This window comes from Hyperolius riggenbachi, chromosome 3 (genome assembly GCF_040937935.1).
Source record: "Hyperolius riggenbachi isolate aHypRig1 chromosome 3, aHypRig1.pri, whole genome shotgun sequence".
Taxonomy (NCBI): Eukaryota; Metazoa; Chordata; class Amphibia; order Anura; family Hyperoliidae; genus Hyperolius; species Hyperolius riggenbachi.
Genome location: NC_090648.1, coordinates 462,208,439 through 462,223,213, shown reverse-complemented (window position 1 = coordinate 462,223,213; position 14,775 = coordinate 462,208,439). Strand labels below are relative to the sequence as shown.

Here is a 14,775-nt window from a genome sequence, read left to right as displayed (position 1 = left end):
TCAACCGGTCAAAGAACAGTTGATCCATTCGAAACAGTGACTGTCCATTGTGTTGGCAGATTGGTTATGCCTTCATTGCAGCCCAATGTCTGAGGGGTTCTTCATCCATCGGAATGCAGCAAAAATCTATTACTATAACTGAGCTATAGTTACATTGTGGAAGTATGTTTATTCACCAAAAATTTAAACTATAGCTCAATTGTAGTAATAGCCTTTTGCTGCATACAGATGGATGAAGGTCCCCTCAGACACTGTATCGAACAGATCAACTGTTTGTCAAGTGATCACTTGACAAAGGCCGGTTGATCCGTTCGAAACGGCGACTATTGTGTTGGTAGATGGGCTGCAATGAAGGCATAACCTAATGTCTGAGGGGTTCTTCATCCATCTGAATGCAGCAAAGAGCTATACAACTGAGCTATAGTTACATTCTGGATGTCATGGCGATGTTTTGCTCGCTTTTTGGTGAACAACCTGCTTTTTAAGAAACAGCCAGTGCTGGTCCAATTCTGATCCACATGCAATGTGGGTGCAAGAAGATGACCAAGTGCATTTCCTGTCAATTTTGACTAGCTAAATAAGTTGCATACAGATTACCAATAGTGGTTAGTGCTCTTGCCTTGCAGCACTGGGTCCCTGGTTGGAATCCAAGCCAGGGCACTATTCTGCATGGAGTTTGTAGGTTCTCCTTGTGCCCGTGTGGGTTTCCTCCAATCAATTTGGTTTCCTCCCACATCACAAAAACACAACTTACTTGTCAAGACATAACATTTATATTGTACTTTTCTCCTGGCGGACTCAAAGCGCTAGAGCTGCAGCCACTAGGACGCGCTCTATAGGCAGTAGCAGGGTTAGGAAGAATTGCCTAAGGTCTTACTGAATAGGTGCTGGCTTACTGAACAGGCAGAGCTGAGATTTGAACCCTGGTCCCGCCCTTAATTACACCATCCAGCTACTTGGCTTTCCCCTTAATTAACCTTAGAGTACGATGCATACACTACACAATACATAGACATTACTATGGTACCAATTAGATGGCGAGCCTCTTAGAGACAGTTAAGTGACAAGATACTGTATTCTTTACAGCACTACAGAAGTGGTCGGTGCAATGAAAATTATGAAATGCATACAATTCTGACTGGTATGTTGCAAAATCACCACAGCAGATCAATTCTACAGAAGTAACTACTTTGAGCAGTAATTTGTATTTTTTATTAAGCACATTCCACAGTACAAAGCTTTTCATAAACAGTATGTACATTTCCAATAAGCTATTCATACATAAATGCTAAAATAGCAGATAAACACAGAACTCTCAAGAGTATCCCAGTGCTTAAAATATACTTTTAATGTATGTCCAGTAGTAGTTTGCAAAATATTGAGAACACAGCCAGAATGGTAACATATTTGGCAGTTTCTAAAAAGTATCAAATTTCATCTGTAGCTGAAACAAAAAGATTATGGATTGTATTTAATTGTTCAACCATTTCCAAGGGGACACAAGTAGCCTCAAACAAGCATTTATATACACCATATTTACTGCAACATTAATACACAGTAAACATTTAGTTGAGTATATAGTGAAGCAACTTGCATAAATTGCTCTGCATTTTACTGAGAATCGGACTGCATTGCTAATAGTTTATCCGCGCTCTAACCGGTTTGAAATGTATCCAATGTAATACATGGCATAGAAAGACATCCATCATGCAGTAATCCGGTACAGATTTACATCACAGAAGCCTATAGGCACAGATGTTCTAGTACCCTACACTTCATCCTACACGAACTTCCAACCCCCTCCAACCCAGACCACATGTGCTGCCAGGCCCCCCTAACTTCTCGCTTACTTTCCCTGCCCAGAGTAGGTAGCCACAAGTGTTTTTTAAAGTGGATTTGAGCTCAGCACTTCCTCTCTCCTCTAAAAGATTAGGCACAGTACTGATAACACTACTACAGATTTGTAGCTAAACAGAAATGCTGTAGAAATCTGCTGCACTGTGCTATGTGGAATGAACACTTCTCAATCTGTTCTTTGCAATAGCTTAGGTCCACTTTAATACTGGCTACCTAACACTAAATAGCTAGAGATGCCCCCAGGTATTCAGTAACTAGAGGTGCCCACAACTGAAGAAAGCTCTCATCAGTGGAATGCAGAGAGCTGGGTGAATAACCTCATTTACATTCTGCTCAGGAGTCTGCATAGGGAGGGAGGCACTAGGGGAGGGAAGTAAGCTGCCTTTCCATCAAGCGCCTGTAGGCATGTGCCTTATGGTAAATCCAGCCTTGTTGACAGCATAAAACTAATGTATGCTCCACTTGGGAGTCTGCATAACGAAGGAGAGAGGCACTCGAGGGGAGTGAGCCACCTTTCAATCAGGCACTTGTAGGCACAAACCTACAGTGCATGTTTTGTGGATATCCATACAGGTAGTTAATCAGCTCTGCTGAGACACTAATTACCTCACCTGTTCAGGTTTGTGGTTTCCTGCAAAACATGTACTGTTGGTGGGCCTTGAGGACAGGGTTGGGAGCTCTGCCTTATGATAAATCCAGCCCAGACAGTAAATAAAGTTGTGGAAAAAGCAAGCCTTTGAGACAGGTATAACCAACGTACAATTAGTTGCCATACGATTTCTCCACTCAAAATTCTGTTCTGGATAAATTTGGATCTGCAACTGAGTGCATGATTAACCCCAATGTTAATGAAACTATCTGGAATGTGTACACAGGGACATTGTATATCAGCAGTAACACCATAGGGTAATTCAAATGTCCAAAATTCTCCATTACAGCTGTATTCGTAGGGATTCACCCCTGCCTATCCTCATGCACGCCTTTACAGACCTATTTCCCACACGCTTCTTAGCGTCTGCTCGTTTTCTCCCATTGTCCTGCCCACGGTACCTAGCGCAGAATCGATCTGGAGGGTGATCGGGCGCATTGGATTTTATCAATTGAGCCATCCGCGGCTCGATTCAGCGGTACACAACGTACCGTGTATTCCTAGCATTAGAGTACTGTGTGACCCACTCAGAGCCTAGCCACCTGTCCAATTACTCCATACAAGTTCTGCAGTACAATCAGTATAAAATTCCAAACCATGTATATAATGTGGGGAAGGGTTCTGAGGAGGCAACATCTTTTCTGCACTCATGGAGGCTTCTAGGAGCACCTTCTTAACGAAGTTACCCACCAAAGGTGTAAATTTACTTTAAAAAGGACAATTGAACTGAAAGGTGTAGGCTGCCATTTTTTTCCTGTCCTGCTGATCCTCTGCCCCTAATACTTTTAGCCATAGACTCCAAACACATATGTAGATCAAGTGTTTGAATTGCAACAGAGACCAGCATGCAGCTAATCTTGTAAGATCTGACAAAAATGTCAGACACTGCTGCAACCAAAGAGACCAGCAGGATAGCCAGGCAACTGGTATTGTGTAAATGGAAATAAATATGACAGCCTCCATATACCTTTCACTTCAGTTGTCCTTTAAGTGAAAAGCTCTCCTTATTAAGATCATACATAGTACTCTTGTCAGAACAGCCTTGAGACTACTAGTCAGTATAGCAGACAAATACTGACAGCTTCATAATGGAGATATTGGTTTATGGACTTCCAGTTGACTCTAAAACACGGGTGGGGAAAACCCTCCCAAAACCTCTCGATTAAAAAAACAAAAAAAAAAAAAACCTTAAAGGGGAGTTTTCAATGTTTGTTTAAATATGCTTAGCATTAAGATAATTTGTTAGTCATATAAATTACTATGAGTGAATGCATGATTTGTGGCTCCATCTGCTGGTTACACTGGTAAATGTTCTATGCAGGAAACTTACATTTTTCTACTCTAGTAAACAAGTTTCAAGCATTATATTAACCAAGTCTCATGACTTGATGGTTGACCATTAAGCCAGACTTGCTCACTGCTTAGCCATCTTACTATATAGCCGTAAACCAGGAATCTTTTCTAGGTACACGTACCTGTCAAGCCAATATGTACAGCAGCACAAAATGGCACCCTCATTTGCAATATTTGGTATTTACTGATTAAAACGTGGAAACATCAAGTTTAGTGCGTAGTACCAGGGTAAAAAAAATAAATAAAATTCACCATATCTTTAGTACACCGTGCTTCTGACAGCCATAGAGGTTGCCTTTTTGACCTTCTTGGCCACAATTCTGATCTCTTGGCTAGAATAATAAAAAAAAAAAACTCCTGGTGGAATAAGATTAGTTATGTAGAGAGGAGCTTTAATTTAAAGACTTAATGCAAAATTTTAACAGACTTAAAAATTGAGCAAACTAAGCCCAATACCTGCAGGTAATTGAAACCTCTACCAGCTAACAAACCAGCAGCTACTGGGCTTGACTGGCACCACATAATGCAGTGTTGTGGAGTCTGTTCCAAAATCATCCTGCAGACTCCACAGTTTATGAAACCACCAACTCAGACTCCAAATACCCAAAATAGCCCTCTCAGGGCTATGGAGTGGGTGCATAAATCATCCAACTCCTGATATTATGAGATCACTAATTCAGACTGCAGTTACCCAAAATTGCTGAGACTCGACAAAATCATTCAACTCCACCTTTCGACTTAGAGTACCCAAAAATTTGCTCCGGCTCCACAGCCCTGGTATAATGTTCATGGAAATTTGGCATGAAAGCTCATCTGTAGGTTTTCCAACTCCTCTGATCTGCCACACTTGTTCCAGGAGAAGGACTCCAATGGTCAGCATTAAAGTCAGGAAATAAGCTAAGGAGGAAGATGGCAGCCTCTACAGCTCCCTTACACAAGAGGCTTTTAAGGATTTTTTTCCCAAGAAAATAAAGGATTTGTGACTTCTGACCACTCACTATAGTAGAAAACGATAGGACCCCAATGGCCTGTCCATAAAGGCAGCAGCACTAGAGCAGTGTGTACACAGGTTGACACCACTGCGGTGGACATGTACAAGTAGTCTTCGATTAACGAACGAGATAGACTGCTGGTTCGTTCTTAGCCTGAATCTGTCCATCAGTCAAAATACTAATCCATCTATGTCCCCTGTATCTCTTCTGTGCACCCATGCCTCCAGCGTTATCCTCCGACCCCCCACTGCCACTGTCCCCCTGTGACCTTACCAGTTTAAAAAACATTTTTTGCTTTGTAGTATTTTAAACAAATTTTTGTCAAAAACTAAAGGTCTTGTTCCCACACAATCAACATTTCACATTTTTCAGATTGTAAGTCAGGGACTACTTGTACAAAATAAGCCACCCAATTCCACTACGTCAGAACTGGCATGTCAACATATCCGTGAAGCTCTGGCACCAGCTGAGAAGAGGTAGAGTGATGTGTCTTAACAAGCCTCAATTCTAAAAGGAGGACCCACACAATATGATTTTTTAAATATCGTCCAATTCAAGAATAGCAATCAATTTTTCTGAGTGATTGGGGAAAATTTGAACATTGTGGTATATTGGTCAGATTTTTTTGAATTGTTACAATCATGAATAAAATAATTGAAAGCTCAGAAAAAAATTGATTGGAACTATACATAAATTGACAATCCATCACACACACCATACAATTCTTGATGTTGGTCTGAAATTTCCCAACATGCCCAATCTCTAAAAATCTGAAAAAAAAAAACTGTTTTCGATCTATTAAATAGGTTGAATTTGCCAAAGAAAAGCTTCATTTTTGGGGACCACTGATCAAAATTATCGAATTGGTGAAAAATTGAAAGTTTAAATTTTAGTATGGTGTGCGGCCACTTTAAAGTTAACACTCAACAGCTCCAAAGAACAACTGGAAGCAGAAACTGAAATCCAGGTTTTATCTGCAGGTGATGCGGAATCAAAAAATAAAACCTAACGATGTGAACACTTACATAGGTTCCCATTGCGTTACTAGGGTGGGTAAGAAACCAGGGTCCCTACATAAAAGTCATCTTTTCTCCAAGCTGATAGTTTCACATCTTGCCAATAAAATGCCTTTTAAACCTCCAGCAAGCAATAAAATACACAAAACCATCTTGATAGTACTTTTTCTACTAGTTTTGGTAGTTAAATTGCGAAATGCTGAAAAGTTATTTAAAAACGTGAAAATGAAAACGTATCACCCCGGAGAAAACTCTGGAGAAAAATGGAATTTGCATATGGGCCCAGGGCCCATCACAACTTGTCAATAAAATACTTTTTAAGCCACCAGCAAGCAAGAAAATACTCAATACAGTTTTTAGAGTACTTTTTCAATTGCAATGTGCTGAAAATTTTAAAAATCCAAAATGAAAAATTATCTCCTAGGAGAAAACTCAGAAGAATAAGTGAATGGCATATGGGTGCAGGTAAGGCAATTGATAAGGTCATACTCCAATGCTCACCGGTTTACTGGACAGCACTGTCAACATTCATTGGGAACAGTAGTATTAAAGTTACTACCACCACACACTCTACTCAATAGTATTAGTGGTCAAACTCAGGCGATTGAAATTCAGAAACTGTAACCCACCCGTCACCACAAAGACATGTGGAATCAAGCGAAGCACAAATAAGTACACCCCCCCCCCCTCTGACCCCACCCACATTTCTGGGTGCTGCAGTGGGGGAAGGGGCACTGTCAGATTCCGGTTTCCAATAACCCAACTCCGAACACTAGTGAACCACAGAGCGCCAGTTATTCCATAAGCAATGTCAACCTGGGTACTTGTGTGATGTGCTTTATAAGATGGAATACTAACTACAGTTATGCTAATTGAAACGTTCAACTTCCAGACAAAAACACACTTAACAGAGCATATTACATATTTGTGCTTATATACATTTGTGAGAACCCCCGTCTCCCCCTCCCCCCCAGGAACCCTATTTTTTTTACAAGTAAATTGTTCCATTTCTTCTCTAGTGTGTTTTTTTTCAAGACCACTAAAGTTACAATGCGGTTTAAGTAATATCTCAAATTTACACATTTAATGGCATATTAATATCCTATTCACATGTTCATGAAAAGTATTTTACATTTTAATCAAAGTACGTCAAGATAAACAGAATTACCAGCAAAAAAAAAACAAAAAAACAAACAAACAAAAACCGGCCAGTTTAAAAAACACAAGGAGAGGGAAAAACAAAAACAGATCTGTGGAAAGTCAGTACACTGAAAGCGGAGAAATCAAATGATCTGAACCTGGAAACACAATCACTACATGAAAATTGTCTGCTGTAAATACCTTGGCACAAATCAGAAACATAAATTAAACACTTTCTTTTTTTAAGTTTAATACCATGTTAAAAACTGTACTGTTAGCTACATTGCAACACTGCAAAAAATGTTATCTTTAAAGTGCAACTGTCACCTCTTGTCAAAAGAATGTGAACTCACCCAATTTATGATAGAGATTATAGATTAGAACTTAGAATGCTTAGAAATGTAACAACTCTGGGACCCGCCTATAAAAAAAAAAAAAAATGGAGACAAGGTTTGTGTTGTCTACAATAGCCAGTTAGATAAAACACAACTTAGGATGTGATTGGTTGCAACAGGAATAAAGCCCTCATATTGAGCCCATAATAAAGTCTAATAAGTCTTCCCCTCCTGCCCACCTACCTGACAATGCAGGGCCACCACCAAAACAGCGCCCTTGGACTAACCTACCAGACTACAACCAGATTGGGACCTTCAGCAACTGGCGATTCACCGATTCATGCGCCTGTACCCCAGAGAAGATGGCGGAGGCTGGCTTCATACACCGTCCCATGTTAAGAAGCAGCAGGTAAGGTGTAGTGATAGAGGGGTGGCTTAGCATTGACCAATCCACGGGAGGGCAGTGGCTTGTAGACAGGCTGGTCAAAAAGTCCCAGATAAGCTAATTTCACCCCACCTTCCAAAAAGACTAAGTAGGTAGGGTGTGTTGTATACAATAGCCAGCTAGATAACACAACTTGGGATATAATTGGTTGCAATAGGCAGAGCCCTCTTATGTTGAGCCCACAATTAAGTCCGTTAAGAGTGAAGTCCATCTACTTTTTTTGGTATATGTTCCATTCCCCTCCGGGGACTCCAGGGCTTTTAAATTGCTTTTAGATATATGAATTGCTGTGTTTGTTCTATCCAAAATAAAGCATTATATATATTTTTTTTCATGGATCTTTGAGGCCTCTGGAAGCCATTTTGTTGTATTGTTGTTTAAGTCTAGTGCTTAAAGAGAACCAGAGATGAAGCAACCTCATGTATTTTACCTTATAAATCAGTGGGAACATGACAGTAAACACCTAATCTGCTCTTTGTTACATTGTTCTCTGTTTAATTTGCCTGTTATCACCTCTAAGATAAGAATCCCGACTAAGCAGTCGGTCTGGCTTTGCTACAGAATAATTATAGCTGAGACTGTGTTCTTTGCTGTCTTCAAGTCCAAGCCTGCCCCCTGCTGGCTTTGCTCAGGAATCATTATAGCTGAGTCATTATAGCAAAGCCAGAATCAATGCTCAGTCCGGGATTCTTATCTCAGCTAGATAACAGACACTTTTAGCAGTGAGGATGGAACAGAGAGCATGGTAAATGTTTTCTCTAATGTTCCCACTGATTTCTATGGTAAAATACACAAGGGTGCTTCGTCTCTGGTTCACTTTAAGCTTTGGGGCCCATTGTGAGCGGTTGGGAGAGCCAGATGCTCCCCAAAGATATGCATATATAGCATTACCAACTCTGATCCATTTTGAGGACTGCTAAAAAGTGGCGTTTCAGGTGTTCCCTTCCTGCCCACATACTTGACCATGCAGGGTCACCACGAAAGCACAGCCCTTGTACGAACCTACCTACCTGCAACTGAATTAGGACCTTCAGCGACTGGCTGTTCACCAATTCATGTGACTGTACCCCAGAGAAGATTGCAGAGGCCAGCCTTATACACCGCCCCAATTTAAGAAGCGGCAGGTAAGGCGTAGTGAGTGAAGGATGACTTGGCATTGAGCAATCACACCAGGGTCCTGAGAGGTGAGCGGCTTGTAGACAAACCAAAGAGCTGTGCCCAAAAGGACCCAGCTGGTCTCTAAAGAGGTGGGATCGAGTTAAGGCGAGTAAGTTATAGGTTCACTGTTAGGATGTATGGGACATTTTTTTATTTTTAATTCTTGGAATAAAAGCTTTAAGTGTTACAATAGGAAAGCCTACACTACAAGCAGAGAGTTAGATTCCTAGATTATTTATACTGGAGGCTTCTATGGTACGCAAATTATCCTTTGATCAAATCCTATGGCGTGACCTACATGGGATTTCCTTCAAAAATTACGTTTGCCATTTCCACGGCTATATTGTGGAAATCAGGTTTCTGAATTACAAAGGCTACTGCAGAGGAATTGTGGAAACATAGACTTCAATTCTTCTTCCTTCTGCAGGTCAGGGAATTGCCGACAATATGGGACCGGTTGTTATGACAACACTGTACCTTCCTCAACACTAGCTTTGACGCAACACACAACTTATGTATGCTACCTACGCAGGCGTTTTTGAACTTCGTATACGCAAGGGCATCCATCTCTCATTTCTACTCGACGGCAGCTCAGAATATTCATGCTGCCATTTAATAAAACATACATATATATATTGTGTAACAGTCTATACATTTTTGAATGTTTTGCTCAGTTTAGTAACAGGCCTATCTTGGGTTATTTTTGACATACAACTTAGCGGTTCTTGGTAACAATCTCCCAAAAAGTACAAAGTTGTGGGGCTTTAAGCATTAGAATTATACATTTTAGTCAAAAAGATTTACAGTGAATTTAAAACAACTATAGGAACCTTGAAAAAAAAAAAATTTTCACGGCTGCTACAAAAACAAATAGCTGTCAACCAATAAACACAACCATATATTTGTACAAGAGTGAAAGTATTCAAAAGTAATTGGCAGATACATTTTAATTTTTTTTTTTACCACATACATGCTAAAAACAGAACAAAAAAAAAACCTGCTGTGTTTAAAGGTATAGAAACAAAGCAAACGGATTTGTACAATTTGGATATGTTTGGCACCCACGCTACTGGAAAACATTCTTCGTAAAAGTCACTAAGTGCAAAACAAAAATGAGGTCACATTTCAGAAGGAGTCCTCCGGCGAATTCTGGCTTCGCGTAGAGGATTGACATTTTTAAGCTTTGGGAATCCAAACGCAGTTACCGGAACGTCAAGTTGATAAGCCATTGTTAGTAAAGGTGTAGTAAAAGTTCCTGTAGTAGGAAGAGCAAGGGACAAGGATTTAAAGGTTCATATTTTTTTCTGCAATGCGACACCATTATTTCCAATGATTCACTTGTATATGAGCTGCTTGCCATATCCACATATCCAGTACAGTAGTTCAATACAGCTAATCCCTAGACAGGAGGAAAAAGAATGATAAAATCAGATGTGTGTGTATAGCATATATAACGAGGGCATACAATCTAGGAGAACAAAGTTGTCTAACCCCAGCCCAGTAAAGTTAAGGGTCCTTTTATATTTATGCACTGTGGTAGCAGTGTGATCCAGAAGAATCACACTACAGCTGAAAAATCCCACCACACGTTAATAGATGGTGTGACCAAAGAAAAAAACTTTAATGACTTCCAGTGCACAGGCGCAGTGTAACGCACTGCAGGTTCTGCGTTACTTCTGCGGCATCCAAGGATCTTCCGCTACGTCACATCACAGGTGGAGTGGCAGCGGGGAGAGAGTACTGCGAGAGGAGTGGCAGCGGGGAGAAAGTACTGCGAGAGGAGTGGCAGCGGGGAGAGAGTACTGCGAGAGGAGTGGCAGCGGGGAGAGAGTACTGCGAGAGGAGTGGCAGCGGGGAGAGAGTACTGCGAGAGGAGTGGCAGCGGGGAGAGAGTACTGCGAGAGGAGTGGCAGCGGGGAGAGAGTACTGCGAGAGGAGTGGCAGCGGGGAGAGAGTACTGCGAGAGGAGTGGCAGCGGGGAGAGAGTACTGCGAGAGGAGTGGCAGCGGGGAGAGAGTACTGCGAGAGGAGTGGCAGCGGGGAGAGAGTACTGCGAGAGGAGTGGCAGCGGGGAGAGAGTACTGCGAGAGGAGTGGCAGCGGGGAGAGAGTACTGCGAGAGGAGTGGCAGCGGGGAGAGAGTACTGCGAGAGGAGTGGCAGCGGGGAGAGAGTACTGCGAGAGGAGTGGCAGCGGGGAGAGAGTACTGCGAGAGGAGTGGCAGCGGGGAGAGAGTACTGCGAGAGGAGTGGCAGCGGGGAGAGAGTACTGCGAGAGGAGTGGCAGCGGGGAGAGAGTACTGCGAGAGGAGTGGCAGCGGGGAGAGAGTACTGCGAGAGGAGTGGCAGCGGGGAGAGAGTACTGCGAGAGGAGTGGCAGCGGGGAGAGAGTACTGCGAGAGGAGTGGCAGCGGGGAGAGAGTACTGCGAGAGGAGTGGCAGCGGGGAGAGAGTACTGCGAGAGGAGTGGCAGCGGGGAGAGAGTACTGCGAGAGGAGTGGCAGCGGGGAGAGAGTACTGCGAGAGGAGTGGCAGCGGGGAGAGAGTACTGCGAGAGGAGTGGCAGCGGGGAGAGAGTACTGCGAGAGGAGTGGCAGCGGGGAGAGAGTACTGCGAGAGGAGTGGCAGCGGGGAGAGAGTACTGCGAGAGGAGTGGCAGCGGGGAGAGAGTACTGCGAGAGGAGTGGCAGCGGGGAGAGAGTACTGCGAGAGGAGTGGCAGCGGGGAGAGAGTACTGCGAGAGGAGTGGCAGCGGGGAGAGAGTACTGCGAGAGGAGTGGCAGCGGGGAGAGAGTACTGCGAGAGGAGTGGCAGCGGGGAGAGAGTACTGCGAGAGGAGTGGCAGCGGGGAGAGAGTACTGCGAGAGGAGTGGCAGCGGGGAGAGAGTACTGCGAGAGGAGTGGCAGCGGGGAGAGAGTACTGCGAGAGGAGTGGCAGCGGGGAGAGAGTACTGCGAGAGGAGTGGCAGCGGGGAGAGAGTACTGCGAGAGGAGTGGCAGCGGGGAGAGAGTACTGCGAGAGGAGTGGCAGCGGGGAGAGAGTACTGCGAGAGGAGTGGCAGCGGGGAGAGAGTACTGCGAGAGGAGTGGCAGCGGGGAGAGAGTACTGCGAGAGGAGTGGCAGCGGGGAGAGAGTACTGCGAGAGGAGTGGCAGCGGGGAGAGAGTACTGCGAGAGGAGTGGCAGCGGGGAGAGAGTACTGCGAGAGGAGTGGCAGCGGGGAGAGAGTACTGCGAGAGGAGTGGCAGCGGGGAGAGAGTACTGCGAGAGGAGTGGCAGCGGGGAGAGAGTACTGCGAGAGGAGTGGCAGCGGGGAGAGAGTACTGCGAGAGGAGTGGCAGCGGGGAGAGAGTACTGCGAGAGGAGTGGCAGCGGGGAGAGAGTACTGCGAGAGGAGTGGCAGCGGGGAGAGAGTACTGCGAGAGGAGTGGCAGCGGGGAGAGAGTACTGCGAGAGGAGTGGCAGCGGGGAGAGAGTACTGCGAGAGGAGTGGCAGCGGGGAGAGAGTACTGCGAGAGGAGTGGCAGCGGGGAGAGAGTACTGCGAGAGGAGTGGCAGCGGGGAGAGAGTACTGCGAGAGGAGTGGCAGCGGGGAGAGAGTACTGCGAAAGGGCCTTTAAAGGAGTCACCAGGGAAAAATGTAATAAAATAAGTGCTACTTACCGGGGGCTTCCTCCAGCCCCAAGCTCCCAGCATGTCCCTCGCCGCAGCTCGCTCCCGGTCCCTGGCAATGACATCAAGCCAACGTCCAGTCCGCTCTGGCCCACATGGTGGTGATTGACAGCACCGCTCGTGCAGGCCAACCAGGAAGTCGCCCTGACGTCATCGCCGGGGACCAGGACGGAGCTGTGGCGAGGGACATGCTGGAAGCTTGGGGCTGAAGGAAGCCCCCGCTAAGTAGCACTTATTACATTTTCCCTGATGACTCCTTTTAATGACACCCGAAGCAAAAATATTATATTTAAATCTACTTGTTAAGTTTTCATTGTTTTGTTTTTGCTCAATGACATTCATTGAAGTATGCCAGAGCTAAAATCTATGAACTACTGACCCTTTTTTCTCATTCCTTTTATCAGAAGCCATTTTCTTCTAGGAAAGTGTTTTATAGCTGGAATTTCTCATCAATGAGGGTCACACTGTGGTCACTTCATGTCTAAATCAGGACTGAGTCAGCCACTTACATACCTGATTAACTCTTTCAGACAGAAAAAAAAAAAAAAAAAAAAAGCGAACAGCATAGTTGTGTGCTAGGCACTGTACATACACATGTCTATCATGTCACCTCGGGTATCCTTCAAAGGATGCAAAAACAAACAAAAACACAAAAACCCTTTGCCTCGATCGAGTGCTGAGACCCACAAAGCATGGCTCACTGCGCAGTAGTATGAACCCACTCAGGTATTGGTGGGACTTAAGGTCAGAGCTACATTAGAAAATATTAATTACCTTTGCATTTCAGCCCTTGGACAGTTAGAGATACAAATAGTATCAGTCTGCATGCAGACTGTACACAGTTTCAAATTGTCCCAAGCAAAACGTACTTCCTACTGTTTTTGATTAGCCCAACACAGACAGCTACTTAGGCCAGCCAAGCAGCATCTAAAAATCGGTGCAGGGAGTCAGCAATGCAAACCTATCCAGCTAGGTAACAAAAACAAAGTAAAACTGTGCATTCCACTTAATGACATACTTCCAGAATATGCATATATAAAAAATTAAAAAAGTCTGCCAGCCTGAACAAGATTTTAAAGCAGAACTTAAGTCAAAGACGAATGCATTCTAGTGTACAATAATATAGTAGAAACAATTAAGAGTCTTAATTTTTAAAGTTAAACAAATTTAAACATATACAGTACAATCTAAGATGGCCTAAAAACTGCTGATAGCTTTACTAAAACACTGGTGAAGACTCCCTTGATAAATAACTATATGCTGAGGTATAAGCGAGTTATAAGTGAGAAGTGTCTTACCTTCTCAGAAGAACAAATCAAGTGTAATGGGAAAAAATAATCGTGCACATTAAGGCAACGAGTTTCACAGGTCTTGGCCCGCTTCCTCAGGTCAATACAAGTGCCTAAACAGCAACGATTTCGAACACAAGTGCCTCATCTTAGACGAGACCACCGAAGCGCGTTCTTAACATGCATGAATACATTTTTAGATTATACTTTGTTCTTTTGAAATATAAGGCATACACTTATACCTCAGCATATAGTTATTCATCAAGGGTGCCTCCACCAGTGTTTTTAGTATAGATTATACCCTTTGGAATTCAAATAGTCATGAGGACCTTTTTTAGCCTCTAACTAGCCAAAGAGAGCGACCATCCCACATCTGCGGAAACAGCCCTGGGATACAGAGTGGAGTTTCATTTCGCGAAGGCTCCGACGGTGGCTGCAGGTACTGCTACCTACCCTTGTGAAAATAAATATACATACATCTTTTATACCAACCCACCCAGCTATACTGCTCCTGGTTTCTCATCTTACAGGTACTTGGAGGTTACAGGTAACCAATAAGAATCAAAAATCCTAGCTAAAAACTAGCTTAGCTCTGAAGCAGGAGGAAAAAAACAAAACAAATAAAAAAAAAATTGCTTTGCTCCTTTGACTTTAGTCAGCTTTTAACCACTTCAGCACCACAGGGTTTTTTGCTTAAAAACCAGTGCAATTTTAACATTCCAGCGCTCCTCCCATTCACCAATAACTTTATTGCTACTCATCAGATGTAAATGATCTATATCTTGTTTTTTGCCACAAATTATGCTTTGTGAGGGTGATATTTGCTTTTAGTATTATTTAGTATGTCATTATCTGTGCATTTTAAAGGGAA

General features: G+C 43.4%; 1 protein-coding gene across 2 annotated transcripts in view; it reads right to left on the bottom strand.

The window, feature by feature from the left end:
• Window positions 1–1,198: 1,198 nt before the first annotated feature.
• The window catches only part of LOC137564271 (F-box/WD repeat-containing protein 11), a 94,290-nt gene continuing 80,713 nt past the window's right edge, over window positions 1,199–14,775 (bottom strand). For both annotated transcript variants that reach the window (XM_068277928.1, XM_068277926.1), the window contains exon 13: window positions 1,199–10,344. The gene's annotated coding sequence lies outside the window, so the exon portion shown is untranslated. The remainder of the gene's footprint in view (window positions 10,345–14,775) is intronic.